At 46.9% G+C, this 17,818-nt stretch overlaps 10 non-coding genes across 10 annotated transcripts; all 10 read left to right on the top strand.

The window, feature by feature from the left end:
* Positions 1-1,082: 1,082 nt before the first annotated feature.
* Positions 1,083-1,273, top strand: LOC142274543 (U2 spliceosomal RNA). The gene has a single exon (XR_012738834.1). It is a non-coding gene; the product is annotated as a U2 spliceosomal RNA (small nuclear RNA).
* Positions 1,274-3,462: 2,189 nt separating this feature from the next.
* LOC142274554 (U2 spliceosomal RNA) lies at positions 3,463-3,655 on the top strand. The gene has a single exon (XR_012738844.1). It is a non-coding gene; the product is annotated as a U2 spliceosomal RNA (small nuclear RNA).
* A 1,387-nt stretch (positions 3,656-5,042) lies between these two features.
* Positions 5,043-5,233, top strand: LOC142274542 (U2 spliceosomal RNA). Its single transcript, XR_012738833.1, has one exon. It is a non-coding gene; the product is annotated as a U2 spliceosomal RNA (small nuclear RNA).
* A 1,387-nt stretch (positions 5,234-6,620) lies between these two features.
* Positions 6,621-6,811, top strand: LOC142274541 (U2 spliceosomal RNA). The gene has a single exon (XR_012738832.1). It is a non-coding gene; the product is annotated as a U2 spliceosomal RNA (small nuclear RNA).
* A 1,387-nt stretch (positions 6,812-8,198) lies between these two features.
* On the top strand, positions 8,199-8,389 carry LOC142274540 (U2 spliceosomal RNA). The gene has a single exon (XR_012738831.1). It is a non-coding gene; the product is annotated as a U2 spliceosomal RNA (small nuclear RNA).
* A 1,387-nt stretch (positions 8,390-9,776) lies between these two features.
* Positions 9,777-9,967, top strand: LOC142274539 (U2 spliceosomal RNA). Its single transcript, XR_012738830.1, has one exon. It is a non-coding gene; the product is annotated as a U2 spliceosomal RNA (small nuclear RNA).
* Positions 9,968-11,354: 1,387 nt separating this feature from the next.
* LOC142274538 (U2 spliceosomal RNA) lies at positions 11,355-11,545 on the top strand. Its single transcript, XR_012738829.1, has one exon. It is a non-coding gene; the product is annotated as a U2 spliceosomal RNA (small nuclear RNA).
* Positions 11,546-12,932: 1,387 nt separating this feature from the next.
* LOC142274537 (U2 spliceosomal RNA) lies at positions 12,933-13,123 on the top strand. The gene has a single exon (XR_012738828.1). It is a non-coding gene; the product is annotated as a U2 spliceosomal RNA (small nuclear RNA).
* A 2,189-nt stretch (positions 13,124-15,312) lies between these two features.
* LOC142274553 (U2 spliceosomal RNA) lies at positions 15,313-15,505 on the top strand. The gene has a single exon (XR_012738843.1). It is a non-coding gene; the product is annotated as a U2 spliceosomal RNA (small nuclear RNA).
* A 1,387-nt stretch (positions 15,506-16,892) lies between these two features.
* On the top strand, positions 16,893-17,083 carry LOC142274536 (U2 spliceosomal RNA). Its single transcript, XR_012738827.1, has one exon. It is a non-coding gene; the product is annotated as a U2 spliceosomal RNA (small nuclear RNA).
* The last annotated feature ends 735 nt before the right edge of the window (positions 17,084-17,818 follow it).

Here is a 17,818-nt window from a genome sequence, read left to right as displayed (position 1 = left end):
GCAGTGACCACAGGTGTGATAACATCTAGAATTGGCATCTGGTGCGATCTCTCCGCTTCCACTCCAAAGAAAGTTACCTGTTTATTCCTATCATGCATTGGTTTTTGGGGTTTTCTTTGAGTAATGATGATCTCTTTAGTAGTCTGTTGGCGCCCTCTCCTGGAGGAATAGTTTGCTTGCTCTTGGACATTCTAAAAGAGAGGTCATGATAGACATTGAGCTTCTGAGCTCAATTGGGGACAGTCATGGGTGATGAATGTTTGCAACCTACTGCGAAGCCTCATACCGCAATATAAGGAACGTCAAATACTAAGAAAGGGCGGCCTATGAAAGAATTACTACTTTCAATAAGTACACTTAAACGGCTAATTGGGAATAGAAAAACTGTAAAAAGCCCTCTGAGAAAGCCCCCCTCTAACCTTTGATAGTAAGCTTTTCTGTAGTCTGCCTGTTGATGTATTTTCCGTTTGAACTGTGCACAACATGAAGAGACGGAACACTGGCGGCTTGTCACAATGCCCCCCGATGACATCACAATAGCGCTGCTGCCTAGAAAACAAGCTGCGCAGAAGAAGTTGTTCTTTGGGTGGGAGGGTGGGCTAGTGGAAGGAGGGGGCAATCTCTTTTTTTCCCGGGTGGTAGGGGGATGACAGGAGAAGGGAAGCGGGTGGTGAGAAAGGTACAGAGGGCAGGGTTTGGGGGCTGGGAAGGAAAGGGAAAAGATTAGGGTTTGGGGATGATGAAAGGGCTTTCTACGGGTAAGGATGGCAAAGGGTGGCAGTGACGGAAAGTCAGGCAACCTGTCCTGTCCGTCTTTTTGTATCGTGAATTGGAAAGACTGCAAGGGGGAGGGGAGTTGCTTGCGCCCTAAAGGAGGAGTTATTCAGATTCATTGCAGTGGGCGGCGGCTGCAAAACGCACCATTCTTCTTGTTTTGGCTCTGCAAAGCAGCCTTTTCAAGGGTTGGCTTGGGTGACAAAATGTCTTGTGTAGGCGTGGGTTTGTCTCCCTCTCGCTCTCTCTCCCTAAGATGTGTCCGGCATAGGCCAGGGTGCCACTCGAGGCCCAAACCAATTCTGGTTATCGCTTCTCGGCCTTTTGGCTAAGATCAAGTGTAGTATCTGTTCTTATCAGTTTAATATCTGATACGTCCCCTATCTGGGGACCATATATTAAATGGATTTTTAGAACAGGGAGATGGAAAAAGAGCTTGCTCTGTCCACTCCACGCATTGACCTGGTATTGCAGTACCTCCAGGAACGGTGCACCCCTTCTTAACCCAGTTTCCAAAAGCAGAACTCAATTCACCTGATTCATATTAGCCCGATTTAATGAATTGGAAGAAAGCATACGTCTTCATATGCACCTCAATTTGGCCCATTCACTTTTCACACTTCCTCCTTTTGTTTTTTATCTTTCACACTTTTGACTTTCTTTATTCATCCAAATAGCAAACTCATCACCACTCAACCTGACCAACTCGGCTATGTCCCCGTGCTGCAGTTCTCTGTCTTATCTAGATCATTTGCAATTGAATGGAATAGATCCCTTTTGGACAAAGTGGATTCACCTGCTGCTGCAGTGACCACAGGTGTGATAACATCTAGAATTGGCATCTGGTGCGATCTCTCCGCTTCCACTCCAAAGAAAGTTACCTGTTTATTCCTATCATGCATTGGTTTTTGGGGTTTTCTTTGAGTAATGATGATCTCTTTAGTAGTCTGTTGGCGCCCTCTCCTGGAGGAATAGTTTGCTTGCTCTTGGACATTCTAAAAGAGAGGTCATGATAGACATTGAGCTTCTGAGCTCAATTGGGGACAGTCATGGGTGATGAATGTTTGCAACCTACTGCGAAGCCTCATACCGCAATATAAGGAACGTCAAATACTAAGAAAGGGCGGCCTATGAAAGAATTACTACTTTCAATAAGTACACTTAAACGGCTAATTGGGAATAGAAAAACTGTAAAAAGCCCTCTGAGAAAGCCCCCCTCTAACCTTTGATAGTAAGCTTTTCTGTAGTCTGCCTGTTGATGTATTTTCCGTTTGAACTGTGCACAACATGAAGAGACGGAACACTGGCGGCTTGTCACAATGCCCCCCGATGACATCACAATAGCGCTGCTGCCTAGAAAACAAGCTGCGCAGAAGAAGTTGTTCTTTGGGTGGGAGGGTGGGCTAGTGGAAGGAGGGGGCAATCTCTTTTTTTCCCGGGTGGTAGGGGGATGACAGGAGAAGGGAAGCGGGTGGTGAGAAAGGTACAGAGGGCAGGGTTTGGGGGCTGGGAAGGAAAGGGAAAAGATTAGGGTTTGGGGATGATGAAAGGGCTTTCTACGGGTAAGGATGGCAAAGGGTGGCAGTGACGGAAAGTCAGGCAACCTGTCCTGTCCGTCTTTTTGTATCGTGAATTGGAAAGACTGCAAGGGGGAGGGGAGTTGCTTGCGCCCTAAAGGAGGAGTTATTCAGATTCATTGCAGTGGGCGGCGGCTGCAAAACGCACCATTCTTCTTGTTTTGGCTCTGCAAAGCAGCCTTTTCAAGGGTTGGCTTGGGTGACAAAATGTCTTGTGTAGGCGTGGGTTTGTCTCCCTCTCGCTCTCTCTCCCTAAGATGTGTCCGGCATAGGCCAGGGTGCCACTCGAGGCCCAAACCAATTCTGGTTATCGCTTCTCGGCCTTTTGGCTAAGATCAAGTGTAGTGTTGTTCGAAGAGGTGGTTTAAGCTCCAGGCCACCTTAGTACAATGATACAATGCACACTGGAAGGTTGCGCTTGCTAGTACTCTGGGTGGATAGTATATTCATCTAGTGGAAAACATGGCCCTACCAGGATCGAGGCTATTAGACTGAGTAAGGGTGGGGGGCTATGGTACAACGTGCCCCAGGACTGACGACCCTGGAGTGAGTCTGAGCTTGCTGGCTTGGGACCCCGGCAAGCCTTGGGCTCTGTAGCACACCGTACTTTGCCTTTTCATACTTTATGAGCATATTACCCTATCCCGGCCTTCTGGCTAGGAAGGGAAATTTTTATAATCCCGGTCGGAGGTCTGGTCAGCTTTGGGCTGAGAAACTAACACCCGGTTGGAGGTCCGGGTCAGCTTCGGCTGAGAAACCAACACCCGGTTGGAGGTCTGGGTCAGCTTCGGCTGAGAAACCAACACCCGGTTGGAGGTCCGGTTAGCCTTGGGCTGAGAAACCAACACCGGTTGACGGTCCGGGCAGTTTCGGCTGCGAAACCAACAACTAGTAGCTCTCTACTCCACTTGGGTAAGATGCCTGGGTGGACGCTGGGAGCAACGACAAGGCTCAACCAGGCTTCGGCTTGGGGGAGCACCGAAGATCCCTGACCCTTGCTGTGGCCTTCTGGCTCGGAGGGACGGGGTTGATTTTTGGGGACTCTCTCCTCACGGTGGGGTCCACACGAATCCTAGCCTTTGCACTGTTTTTGGTGTGACTTCGGTCATGCATTTTTTGTGGTGCTTTGGAAAGCTTCATTAAATCAAAAATCTGTTCTTATCAGTTTAATATCTGATACGTCCCCTATCTGGGGACCATATATTAAATGGATTTTTAGAACAGGGAGATGGAAAAAGAGCTTGCTCTGTCCACTCCACGCATTGACCTGGTATTGCAGTACCTCCAGGAACGGTGCACCCCTTCTTAACCCAGTTTCCAAAAGCAGAACTCAATTCACCTGATTCATATTAGCCCGATTTAATGAATTGGAAGAAAGCATACGTCTTCATATGCACCTCAATTTGGCCCATTCACTTTTCACACTTCCTCCTTTTGTTTTTTATCTTTCACACTTTTGACTTTCTTTATTCATCCAAATAGCAAACTCATCACCACTCAACCTGACCAACTCGGCTATGTCCCCGTGCTGCAGTTCTCTGTCTTATCTAGATCATTTGCAATTGAATGGAATAGATCCCTTTTGGACAAAGTGGATTCACCTGCTGCTGCAGTGACCACAGGTGTGATAACATCTAGAATTGGCATCTGGTGCGATCTCTCCGCTTCCACTCCAAAGAAAGTTACCTGTTTATTCCTATCATGCATTGGTTTTTGGGGTTTTCTTTGAGTAATGATGATCTCTTTAGTAGTCTGTTGGCGCCCTCTCCTGGAGGAATAGTTTGCTTGCTCTTTGACATTCTAAAAGAGAGGTCATGATAGACATTGAGCTTCTGAGCTCAATTGGGGACAGTCATGGGTGATGAATGTTTGCAACCTACTGCGAAGCCTCATACCGCAATATAAGGAACGTCAAATACTAAGAAAGGGCGGCCTATGAAAGAATTACTACTTTCAATAAGTACACTTAAACGGCTAATTGGGAATAGAAAAACTGTAAAAAGCCCTCTGAGAAAGCCCCCCTCTAACCTTTGATAGTAAGCTTTTCTGTAGTCTGCCTGTTGATGTATTTTCCGTTTGAACTGTGCACAACATGAAGAGACGGAACACTGGCGGCTTGTCACAATGCCCCCCGATGACATCACAATAGCGCTGCTGCCTAGAAAACAAGCTGCGCAGAAGAAGTTGTTCTTTGGGTGGGAGGGTGGGCTAGTGGAAGGAGGGGGCAATCTCTTTTTTTCCCGGGTGGTAGGGGGATGACAGGAGAAGGGAAGCGGGTGGTGAGAAAGGTACAGAGGGCAGGGTTTGGGGGCTGGGAAGGAAAGGGAAAAGATTAGGGTTTGGGGATGATGAAAGGGCTTTCTACGGGTAAGGATGGCAAAGGGTGGCAGTGACGGAAAGTCAGGCAACCTGTCCTGTCCGTCTTTTTGTATCGTGAATTGGAAAGACTGCAAGGGGGAGGGGAGTTGCTTGCGCCCTAAAGGAGGAGTTATTCAGATTCATTGCAGTGGGCGGCGGCTGCAAAACGCACCATTCTTCTTGTTTTGGCTCTGCAAAGCAGCCTTTTCAAGGGTTGGCTTGGGTGACAAAATGTCTTGTGTAGGCGTGGGTTTGTCTCCCTCTCGCTCTCTCTCCCTAAGATGTGTCCGGCATAGGCCAGGGTGCCACTCGAGGCCCAAACCAATTCTGGTTATCGCTTCTCGGCCTTTTGGCTAAGATCAAGTGTAGTATCTGTTCTTATCAGTTTAATATCTGATACGTCCCCTATCTGGGGACCATATATTAAATGGATTTTTAGAACAGGGAGATGGAAAAAGAGCTTGCTCTGTCCACTCCACGCATTGACCTGGTATTGCAGTACCTCCAGGAACGGTGCACCCCTTCTTAACCCAGTTTCCAAAAGCAGAACTCAATTCACCTGATTCATATTAGCCCGATTTAATGAATTGGAAGAAAGCATACGTCTTCATATGCACCTCAATTTGGCCCATTCACTTTTCACACTTCCTCCTTTTGTTTTTTATCTTTCACACTTTTGACTTTCTTTATTCATCCAAATAGCAAACTCATCACCACTCAACCTGACCAACTCGGCTATGTCCCCGTGCTGCAGTTCTCTGTCTTATCTAGATCATTTGCAATTGAATGGAATAGATCCCTTTTGGACAAAGTGGATTCACCTGCTGCTGCAGTGACCACAGGTGTGATAACATCTAGAATTGGCATCTGGTGCGATCTCTCCGCTTCCACTCCAAAGAAAGTTACCTGTTTATTCCTATCATGCATTGGTTTTTGGGGTTTTCTTTGAGTAATGATGATCTCTTTAGTAGTCTGTTGGCGCCCTCTCCTGGAGGAATAGTTTGCTTGCTCTTGGACATTCTAAAAGAGAGGTCATGATAGACATTGAGCTTCTGAGCTCAATTGGGGACAGTCATGGGTGATGAATGTTTGCAACCTACTGCGAAGCCTCATACCGCAATATAAGGAACGTCAAATACTAAGAAAGGGCGGCCTATGAAAGAATTACTACTTTCAATAAGTACACTTAAACGGCTAATTGGGAATAGAAAAACTGTAAAAAGCCCTCTGAGAAAGCCCCCCTCTAACCTTTGATAGTAAGCTTTTCTGTAGTCTGCCTGTTGATGTATTTTCCGTTTGAACTGTGCACAACATGAAGAGACGGAACACTGGCGGCTTGTCACAATGCCCCCCGATGACATCACAATAGCGCTGCTGCCTAGAAAACAAGCTGCGCAGAAGAAGTTGTTCTTTGGGTGGGAGGGTGGGCTAGTGGAAGGAGGGGGCAATCTCTTTTTTTCCCGGGTGGTAGGGGGATGACAGGAGAAGGGAAGCGGGTGGTGAGAAAGGTACAGAGGGCAGGGTTTGGGGGCTGGGAAGGAAAGGGAAAAGATTAGGGTTTGGGGATGATGAAAGGGCTTTCTACGGGTAAGGATGGCAAAGGGTGGCAGTGACGGAAAGTCAGGCAACCTGTCCTGTCCGTCTTTTTGTATCGTGAATTGGAAAGACTGCAAGGGGGAGGGGAGTTGCTTGCGCCCTAAAGGAGGAGTTATTCAGATTCATTGCAGTGGGCGGCGGCTGCAAAACGCACCATTCTTCTTGTTTTGGCTCTGCAAAGCAGCCTTTTCAAGGGTTGGCTTGGGTGACAAAATGTCTTGTGTAGGCGTGGGTTTGTCTCCCTCTCGCTCTCTCTCCCTAAGATGTGTCCGGCATAGGCCAGGGTGCCACTCGAGGCCCAAACCAATTCTGGTTATCGCTTCTCGGCCTTTTGGCTAAGATCAAGTGTAGTATCTGTTCTTATCAGTTTAATATCTGATACGTCCCCTATCTGGGGACCATATATTAAATGGATTTTTAGAACAGGGAGATGGAAAAAGAGCTTGCTCTGTCCACTCCACGCATTGACCTGGTATTGCAGTACCTCCAGGAACGGTGCACCCCTTCTTAACCCAGTTTCCAAAAGCAGAACTCAATTCACCTGATTCATATTAGCCCGATTTAATGACTTGGAAGAAAGCATACGTCTTCATATGCACCTCAATTTGGCCCATTCACTTTTCACACTTCCTCCTTTTGTTTTTTATCTTTCACACTTTTGACTTTCTTTATTCATCCAAATAGCAAACTCATCACCACTCAACCTGACCAACTCGGCTATGTCCCCGTGCTGCAGTTCTCTGTCTTATCTAGATCATTTGCAATTGAATGGAATAGATCCCTTTTGGACAAAGTGGATTCACCTGCTGCTGCAGTGACCACAGGTGTGATAACATCTAGAATTGGCATCTGGTGCGATCTCTCCGCTTCCACTCCAAAGAAAGTTACCTGTTTATTCCTATCATGCATTGGTTTTTGGGGTTTTCTTTGAGTAATGATGATCTCTTTAGTAGTCTGTTGGCGCCCTCTCCTGGAGGAATAGTTTGCTTGCTCTTGGACATTCTAAAAGAGAGGTCATGATAGACATTGAGCTTCTGAGCTCAATTGGGGACAGTCATGGGTGATGAATGTTTGCAACCTACTGCGAAGCCTCATACCGCAATATAAGGAACGTCAAATACTAAGAAAGGGCGGCCTATGAAAGAATTACTACTTTCAATAAGTACACTTAAACGGCTAATTGGGAATAGAAAAACTGTAAAAAGCCCTCTGAGAAAGCCCCCCTCTAACCTTTGATAGTAAGCTTTTCTGTAGTCTGCCTGTTGATGTATTTTCCGTTTGAACTGTGCACAACATGAAGAGACGGAACACTGGCGGCTTGTCACAATGCCCCCCGATGACATCACAATAGCGCTGCTGCCTAGAAAACAAGCTGCGCAGAAGAAGTTGTTCTTTGGGTGGGAGGGTGGGCTAGTGGAAGGAGGGGGCAATCTCTTTTTTTCCCGGGTGGTAGGGGGATGACAGGAGAAGGGAAGCGGGTGGTGAGAAAGGTACAGAGGGCAGGGTTTGGGGGCTGGGAAGGAAAGGGAAAAGATTAGGGTTTGGGGATGATGAAAGGGCTTTCTACGGGTAAGGATGGCAAAGGGTGGCAGTGACGGAAAGTCAGGCAACCTGTCCTGTCCGTCTTTTTGTATCGTGAATTGGAAAGACTGCAAGGGGGAGGGGAGTTGCTTGCGCCCTAAAGGAGGAGTTATTCAGATTCATTGCAGTGGGCGGCGGCTGCAAAACGCACCATTCTTCTTGTTTTGGCTCTGCAAAGCAGCCTTTTCAAGGGTTGGCTTGGGTGACAAAATGTCTTGTGTAGGCGTGGGTTTGTCTCCCTCTCGCTCTCTCTCCCTAAGATGTGTCCGGCATAGGCCAGGGTGCCACTCGAGGCCCAAACCAATTCTGGTTATCGCTTCTCGGCCTTTTGGCTAAGATCAAGTGTAGTATCTGTTCTTATCAGTTTAATATCTGATACGTCCCCTATCTGGGGACCATATATTAAATGGATTTTTAGAACAGGGAGATGGAAAAAGAGCTTGCTCTGTCCACTCCACGCATTGACCTGGTATTGCAGTACCTCCAGGAACGGTGCACCCCTTCTTAACCCAGTTTCCAAAAGCAGAACTCAATTCACCTGATTCATATTAGCCCGATTTAATGAATTGGAAGAAAGCATACGTCTTCATATGCACCTCAATTTGGCCCATTCACTTTTCACACTTCCTCCTTTTGTTTTTTATCTTTCACACTTTTGACTTTCTTTATTCATCCAAATAGCAAACTCATCACCACTCAACCTGACCAACTCGGCTATGTCCCCGTGCTGCAGTTCTCTGTCTTATCTAGATCATTTGCAATTGAATGGAATAGATCCCTTTTGGACAAAGTGGATTCACCTGCTGCTGCAGTGACCACAGGTGTGATAACATCTAGAATTGGCATCTGGTGCGATCTCTCCGCTTCCACTCCAAAGAAAGTTACCTGTTTATTCCTATCATGCATTGGTTTTTGGGGTTTTCTTTGAGTAATGATGATCTCTTTAGTAGTCTGTTGGCGCCCTCTCCTGGAGGAATAGTTTGCTTGCTCTTGGACATTCTAAAAGAGAGGTCATGATAGACATTGAGCTTCTGAGCTCAATTGGGGACAGTCATGGGTGATGAATGTTTGCAACCTACTGCGAAGCCTCATACCGCAATATAAGGAACGTCAAATACTAAGAAAGGGCGGCCTATGAAAGAATTACTACTTTCAATAAGTACACTTAAACGGCTAATTGGGAATAGAAAAACTGTAAAAAGCCCTCTGAGAAAGCCCCCCTCTAACCTTTGATAGTAAGCTTTTCTGTAGTCTGCCTGTTGATGTATTTTCCGTTTGAACTGTGCACAACATGAAGAGACGGAACACTGGCGGCTTGTCACAATGCCCCCCGATGACATCACAATAGCGCTGCTGCCTAGAAAACAAGCTGCGCAGAAGAAGTTGTTCTTTGGGTGGGAGGGTGGGCTAGTGGAAGGAGGGGGCAATCTCTTTTTTTCCCGGGTGGTAGGGGGATGACAGGAGAAGGGAAGCGGGTGGTGAGAAAGGTACAGAGGGCAGGGTTTGGGGGCTGGGAAGGAAAGGGAAAAGATTAGGGTTTGGGGATGATGAAAGGGCTTTCTACGGGTAAGGATGGCAAAGGGTGGCAGTGACGGAAAGTCAGGCAACCTGTCCTGTCCGTCTTTTTGTATCGTGAATTGGAAAGACTGCAAGGGGGAGGGGAGTTGCTTGCGCCCTAAAGGAGGAGTTATTCAGATTCATTGCAGTGGGCGGCGGCTGCAAAACGCACCATTCTTCTTGTTTTGGCTCTGCAAAGCAGCCTTTTCAAGGGTTGGCTTGGGTGACAAAATGTCTTGTGTAGGCGTGGGTTTGTCTCCCTCTCGCTCTCTCTCCCTAAGATGTGTCCGGCATAGGCCAGGGTGCCACTCGAGGCCCAAACCAATTCTGGTTATCGCTTCTCGGCCTTTTGGCTAAGATCAAGTGTAGTATCTGTTCTTATCAGTTTAATATCTGATACGTCCCCTATCTGGGGACCATATATTAAATGGATTTTTAGAACAGGGAGATGGAAAAAGAGCTTGCTCTGTCCACTCCACGCATTGACCTGGTATTGCAGTACCTCCAGGAACGGTGCACCCCTTCTTAACCCAGTTTCCAAAAGCAGAACTCAATTCACCTGATTCATATTAGCCCGATTTAATGAATTGGAAGAAAGCATACGTCTTCATATGCACCTCAATTTGGCCCATTCACTTTTCACACTTCCTCCTTTTGTTTTTTATCTTTCACACTTTTGACTTTCTTTATTCATCCAAATAGCAAACTCATCACCACTCAACCTGACCAACTCGGCTATGTCCCCGTGCTGCAGTTCTCTGTCTTATCTAGATCATTTGCAATTGAATGGAATAGATCCCTTTTGGACAAAGTGGATTCACCTGCTGCTGCAGTGACCACAGGTGTGATAACATCTAGAATTGGCATCTGGTGCGATCTCTCCGCTTCCACTCCAAAGAAAGTTACCTGTTTATTCCTATCATGCATTGGTTTTTGGGGTTTTCTTTGAGTAATGATGATCTCTTTAGTAGTCTGTTGGCGCCCTCTCCTGGAGGAATAGTTTGCTTGCTCTTGGACATTCTAAAAGAGAGGTCATGATAGACATTGAGCTTCTGAGCTCAATTGGGGACAGTCATGGGTGATGAATGTTTGCAACCTACTGCGAAGCCTCATACCGCAATATAAGGAACGTCAAATACTAAGAAAGGGCGGCCTATGAAAGAATTACTACTTTCAATAAGTACACTTAAACGGCTAATTGGGAATAGAAAAACTGTAAAAAGCCCTCTGAGAAAGCCCCCCTCTAACCTTTGATAGTAAGCTTTTCTGTAGTCTGCCTGTTGATGTATTTTCCGTTTGAACTGTGCACAACATGAAGAGACGGAACACTGGCGGCTTGTCACAATGCCCCCCGATGACATCACAATAGCGCTGCTGCCTAGAAAACAAGCTGCGCAGAAGAAGTTGTTCTTTGGGTGGGAGGGTGGGCTAGTGGAAGGAGGGGGCAATCTCTTTTTTTCCCGGGTGGTAGGGGGATGACAGGAGAAGGGAAGCGGGTGGTGAGAAAGGTACAGAGGGCAGGGTTTGGGGGCTGGGAAGGAAAGGGAAAAGATTAGGGTTTGGGGATGATGAAAGGGCTTTCTACGGGTAAGGATGGCAAAGGGTGGCAGTGACGGAAAGTCAGGCAACCTGTCCTGTCCGTCTTTTTGTATCGTGAATTGGAAAGACTGCAAGGGGGAGGGGAGTTGCTTGCGCCCTAAAGGAGGAGTTATTCAGATTCATTGCAGTGGGCGGCGGCTGCAAAACGCACCATTCTTCTTGTTTTGGCTCTGCAAAGCAGCCTTTTCAAGGGTTGGCTTGGGTGACAAAATGTCTTGTGTAGGCGTGGGTTTGTCTCCCTCTCGCTCTCTCTCCCTAAGATGTGTCCGGCATAGGCCAGGGTGCCACTCGAGGCCCAAACCAATTCTGGTTATCGCTTCTCGGCCTTTTGGCTAAGATCAAGTGTAGTATCTGTTCTTATCAGTTTAATATCTGATACGTCCCCTATCTGGGGACCATATATTAAATGGATTTTTAGAACAGGGAGATGGAAAAAGAGCTTGCTCTGTCCACTCCACGCATTGACCTGGTATTGCAGTACCTCCAGGAACGGTGCACCCCTTCTTAACCCAGTTTCCAAAAGCAGAACTCAATTCACCTGATTCATATTAGCCCGATTTAATGAATTGGAAGAAAGCATACGTCTTCATATGCACCTCAATTTGGCCCATTCACTTTTCACACTTCCTCCTTTTGTTTTTTATCTTTCACACTTTTGACTTTCTTTATTCATCCAAATAGCAAACTCATCACCACTCAACCTGACCAACTCGGCTATGTCCCCGTGCTGCAGTTCTCTGTCTTATCTAGATCATTTGCAATTGAATGGAATAGATCCCTTTTGGACAAAGTGGATTCACCTGCTGCTGCAGTGACCACAGGTGTGATAACATCTAGAATTGGCATCTGGTGCGATCTCTCCGCTTCCACTCCAAAGAAAGTTACCTGTTTATTCCTATCATGCATTGGTTTTTGGGGTTTTCTTTGAGTAATGATGATCTCTTTAGTAGTCTGTTGGCGCCCTCTCCTGGAGGAATAGTTTGCTTGCTCTTGGACATTCTAAAAGAGAGGTCATGATAGACATTGAGCTTCTGAGCTCAATTGGGGACAGTCATGGGTGATGAATGTTTGCAACCTACTGCGAAGCCTCATACCGCAATATAAGGAACGTCAAATACTAAGAAAGGGCGGCCTATGAAAGAATTACTACTTTCAATAAGTACACTTAAACGGCTAATTGGGAATAGAAAAACTGTAAAAAGCCCTCTGAGAAAGCCCCCCTCTAACCTTTGATAGTAAGCTTTTCTGTAGTCTGCCTGTTGATGTATTTTCCGTTTGAACTGTGCACAACATGAAGAGACGGAACACTGGCGGCTTGTCACAATGCCCCCCGATGACATCACAATAGCGCTGCTGCCTAGAAAACAAGCTGCGCAGAAGAAGTTGTTCTTTGGGTGGGAGGGTGGGCTAGTGGAAGGAGGGGGCAATCTCTTTTTTTCCCGGGTGGTAGGGGGATGACAGGAGAAGGGAAGCGGGTGGTGAGAAAGGTACAGAGGGCAGGGTTTGGGGGCTGGGAAGGAAAGGGAAAAGATTAGGGTTTGGGGATGATGAAAGGGCTTTCTACGGGTAAGGATGGCAAAGGGTGGCAGTGACGGAAAGTCAGGCAACCTGTCCTGTCCGTCTTTTTGTATCGTGAATTGGAAAGACTGCAAGGGGGAGGGGAGTTGCTTGCGCCCTAAAGGAGGAGTTATTCAGATTCATTGCAGTGGGCGGCGGCTGCAAAACGCACCATTCTTCTTGTTTTGGCTCTGCAAAGCAGCCTTTTCAAGGGTTGGCTTGGGTGACAAAATGTCTTGTGTAGGCGTGGGTTTGTCTCCCTCTCGCTCTCTCTCCCTAAGATGTGTCCGGCATAGGCCAGGGTGCCACTCGAGGCCCAAACCAATTCTGGTTATCGCTTCTCGGCCTTTTGGCTAAGATCAAGTGTAGTATCTGTTCTTATCAGTTTAATATCTGATACGTCCCCTATCTGGGGACCATATATTAAATGGATTTTTAGAACAGGGAGATGGAAAAAGAGCTTGCTCTGTCCACTCCACGCATTGACCTGGTATTGCAGTACCTCCAGGAACGGTGCACCCCTTCTTAACCCAGTTTCCAAAAGCAGAACTCAATTCACCTGATTCATATTAGCCCGATTTAATGAATTGGAAGAAAGCATACGTCTTCATATGCACCTCAATTTGGCCCATTCACTTTTCACACTTCCTCCTTTTGTTTTTTATCTTTCACACTTTTGACTTTCTTTATTCATCCAAATAGCAAACTCATCACCACTCAACCTGACCAACTCGGCTATGTCCCCGTGCTGCAGTTCTCTGTCTTATCTAGATCATTTGCAATTGAATGGAATAGATCCCTTTTGGACAAAGTGGATTCACCTGCTGCTGCAGTGACCACAGGTGTGATAACATCTAGAATTGGCATCTGGTGCGATCTCTCCGCTTCCACTCCAAAGAAAGTTACCTGTTTATTCCTATCATGCATTGGTTTTTGGGGTTTTCTTTGAGTAATGATGATCTCTTTAGTAGTCTGTTGGCGCCCTCTCCTGGAGGAATAGTTTGCTTGCTCTTGGACATTCTAAAAGAGAGGTCATGATAGACATTGAGCTTCTGAGCTCAATTGGGGACAGTCATGGGTGATGAATGTTTGCAACCTACTGCGAAGCCTCATACCGCAATATAAGGAACGTCAAATACTAAGAAAGGGCGGCCTATGAAAGAATTACTACTTTCAATAAGTACACTTAAACGGCTAATTGGGAATAGAAAAACTGTAAAAAGCCCTCTGAGAAAGCCCCCCTCTAACCTTTGATAGTAAGCTTTTCTGTAGTCTGCCTATTGATGTATTTTCCGTTTGAACTGTGCACAACATGAAGAGACGGAACACTGGCGGCTTGTCACAATGCCCCCCGATGACATCACAATAGCGCTGCTGCCTAGAAAACAAGCTGCGCAGAAGAAGTTGTTCTTTGGGTGGGAGGGTGGGCTAGTGGAAGGAGGGGGCAATCTCTTTTTTTCCCGGGTGGTAGGGGGATGACAGGAGAAGGGAAGCGGGTGGTGAGAAAGGTACAGAGGGCAGGGTTTGGGGGCTGGGAAGGAAAGGGAAAAGATTAGGGTTTGGGGATGATGAAAGGGCTTTCTACGGGTAAGGATGGCAAAGGGTGGCAGTGACGGAAAGTCAGGCAACCTGTCCTGTCCGTCTTTTTGTATCGTGAATTGGAAAGACTGCAAGGGGGAGGGGAGTTGCTTGCGCCCTAAAGGAGGAGTTATTCAGATTCATTGCAGTGGGCGGCGGCTGCAAAACGCACCATTCTTCTTGTTTTGGCTCTGCAAAGCAGCCTTTTCAAGGGTTGGCTTGGGTGACAAAATGTCTTGTGTAGGCGTGGGTTTGTCTCCCTCTCGCTCTCTCTCCCTAAGATGTGTCCGGCATAGGCCAGGGTGCCACTCGAGGCCCAAACCAATTCTGGTTATCGCTTCTCGGCCTTTTGGCTAAGATCAAGTGTAGTGTTGTTCGAAGAGGTGGTTTAAGCTCCAGGCCACCTTAGTACAATGATACAATGCACACTGGAAGGTTGCACTTGCTAGTACTCTGGGTGGATAGTATATTCATCTAGAGGAAAACATGGCCCTACCAGGATCGAGGCTATTAGACTGAGTAAGGGTGGGGGGCTATGGTACAACGTGCCCCAGGACTGACGACCCTGGAGTGAGTCTGAGCTTGCTGGCTTGGGACCCCGGCAAGCCTTGGGCTCTGTAGCACACCGTACCTTGCCTTTTCATACTTTTTGAGCATATTATCCTATCCCGGCCTTCTGGCTAGGAAGGGAAATTTTTATAATCCCGGTCGGAGGTCTGGTCAGCTTTGGGCTGAGACACTAACACCCGGTTGGAGGTCTGGGTCAGCTTCGGCTGAGAAACCAACACCCGGTTGGAGGTCTGGGTCAGCTTCGGCTGAGAAACCAACACCCGGTTGGAGGTCCGGTTAGCCTTGGGCTGAGAAACCAACACCGGTTGACGGTCCGGGCAGTTTTGGCTGCGAAACCAACAACTAGTAGCTCTCTACTCCACTTGGGTAAGATGCCTGGGTGGACGCTGGGAGCAACGACAAGGCTCAACCAGGCTTCGGCTTGGGGGAGCACCGAAGATCCCTGACCCTTGCTGTGGCCTTCTGGCTCGGAGGGACGGGGTTGATTTTTGGGGACCCTCTCCTCACGGTGGGGTCCACACGAATCCTAGCCTTTGCACTGTTTTTGGTGTGACTTCGGTCATGCATTTTTTGTGGTGCTTTGGAAAGCTTCATTAAATCAAAAATCTGTTCTTATCAGTTTAATATCTGATACGTCCCCTATCTGGGGACCATATATTAAATGGATTTTTAGAACAGGGAGATGGAAAAAGAGCTTGCTCTGTCCACTCCACGCATTGACCTGGTATTGCAGTACCTCCAGGAACGGTGCACCCCTTCTTAACCCAGTTTCCAAAAGCAGAACTCAATTCACCTGATTCATATTAGCCCGATTTAATGAATTGGAAGAAAGCATACGTCTTCATATGCACCTCAATTTGGCCCATTCACTTTTCACACTTCCTCCTTTTGTTTTTTATCTTTCACACTTTTGACTTTCTTTATTCATCCAAATAGCAAACTCATCACCACTCAACCTGACCAACTCGGCTATGTCCCCGTGCTGCAGTTCTCTGTCTTATCTAGATCATTTGCAATTGAATGGAATAGATCCCTTTTGGACAAAGTGGATTCACCTGCTGCTGCAGTGACCACAGGTGTGATAACATCTAGAATTGGCATCTGGTGCGATCTCTCCGCTTCCACTCCAAAGAAAGTTACCTGTTTATTCCTATCATGCATTGGTTTTTGGGGTTTTCTTTGAGTAATGATGATCTCTTTAGTAGTCTGTTGGCGCCCTCTCCTGGAGGAATAGTTTGCTTGCTCTTGGACATTCTAAAAGAGAGGTCATGATAGACATTGAGCTTCTGAGCTCAATTGGGGACAGTCATGGGTGATGAATGTTTGCAACCTACTGCGAAGCCTCATACCGCAATATAAGGAACGTCAAATACTAAGAAAGGGCGGCCTATGAAAGAATTACTACTTTCAATAAGTACACTTAAACGGCTAATTGGGAATAGAAAAACTGTAAAAAGCCCTCTGAGAAAGCCCCCCTCTAACCTTTGATAGTAAGCTTTTCTGTAGTCTGCCTGTTGATGTATTTTCCGTTTGAACTGTGCACAACATGAAGAGACGGAACACTGGCGGCTTGTCACAATGCCCCCCGATGACATCACAATAGCGCTGCTGCCTAGAAAACAAGCTGCGCAGAAGAAGTTGTTCTTTGGGTGGGAGGGTGGGCTAGTGGAAGGAGGGGGCAATCTCTTTTTTTCCCGGGTGGTAGGGGGATGACAGGAGAAGGGAAGCGGGTGGTGAGAAAGGTACAGAGGGCAGGGTTTGGGGGCTGGGAAGGAAAGGGAAAAGATTAGGGTTTGGGGATGATGAAAGGGCTTTCTACGGGTAAGGATGGCAAAGGGTGGCAGTGACGGAAAGTCAGGCAACCTGTCCTGTCCGTCTTTTTGTATCGTGAATTGGAAAGACTGCAAGGGGGAGGGGAGTTGCTTGCGCCCTAAAGGAGGAGTTATTCAGATTCATTGCAGTGGGCGGCGGCTGCAAAACGCACCATTCTTCTTGTTTTGGCTCTGCAAAGCAGCCTTTTCAAGGGTTGGCTTGGGTGACAAAATGTCTTGTGTAGGCGTGGGTTTGTCTCCCTCTCGCTCTCTCTCCCTAAGATGTGTCCGGCATAGGCCAGGGTGCCACTCGAGGCCCAAACCAATTCTGGTTATCGCTTCTCGGCCTTTTGGCTAAGATCAAGTGTAGTATCTGTTCTTATCAGTTTAATATCTGATACGTCCCCTATCTGGGGACCATATATTAAATGGATTTTTAGAACAGGGAGATGGAAAAAGAGCTTGCTCTGTCCACTCCACGCATTGACCTGGTATTGCAGTACCTCCAGGAACGGTGCACCCCTTCTTAACCCAGTTTCCAAAAGCAGAACTCAATTCACCTGATTCATATTAGCCCGATTTAATGAATTGGAAGAAAGCATACGTCTTCATATGCACCTCAATTTGGCCCATTCACTTTTCACACTTCCTCCTTTTGTTTTTTATCTTTCACACTTTTGACTTTCTTTATTCATCCAAATAGCAAACTCATCACCACTCAACCTGACCAACTCGGCTATGTCCCCGTGCTGCAGTTCTCTGTCTTATCTAGATCATTTGCAATTGAATGGAATAGATCCCTTTTGGACAAAGTGGATTCACCTGCTGCTGCAGTGACCACAGGTGTGATAACATCTAGAATTGGCATCTGGTGCGATCTCTCCGCTTCCACTCCAAAGAAAGTTACCTGTTTATTCCTATCATGCATTGGTTTTTGGGGTTTTCTTTGAGTAATGATGATCTCTTTAGTAGTCTGTTGGCGCCCTCTCCTGGAGGAATAGTTTGCTTGCTCTTGGACATTCTAAAAGAGAGGTCATGATAGACATTGAGCTTCTGAGCTCAATTGGGGACAGTCATGGGTGATGAATGTTTGCAACCTACTGCGAAGCCTCATACCGCAATATAAGGAACGTCAAATACTAAGAAAGGGCGGCCTATGAAAGAATTACTACTTTCAATAAGTACACTTAAACGGCTAATTGGGAATAGAAAAACTGTAAAAAGCCCTCTGAGAAAGCCCCCCTCTAACCTTTGATAGTA

This window comes from Anomaloglossus baeobatrachus, unplaced genomic scaffold (assembly GCF_048569485.1).
Source record: "Anomaloglossus baeobatrachus isolate aAnoBae1 unplaced genomic scaffold, aAnoBae1.hap1 Scaffold_3730, whole genome shotgun sequence".
Lineage (NCBI taxonomy): Eukaryota > Metazoa > Chordata > Amphibia > Anura > Aromobatidae > Anomaloglossus > Anomaloglossus baeobatrachus.
This window is presented reverse-complemented; position numbering and strand designations above follow the sequence as displayed.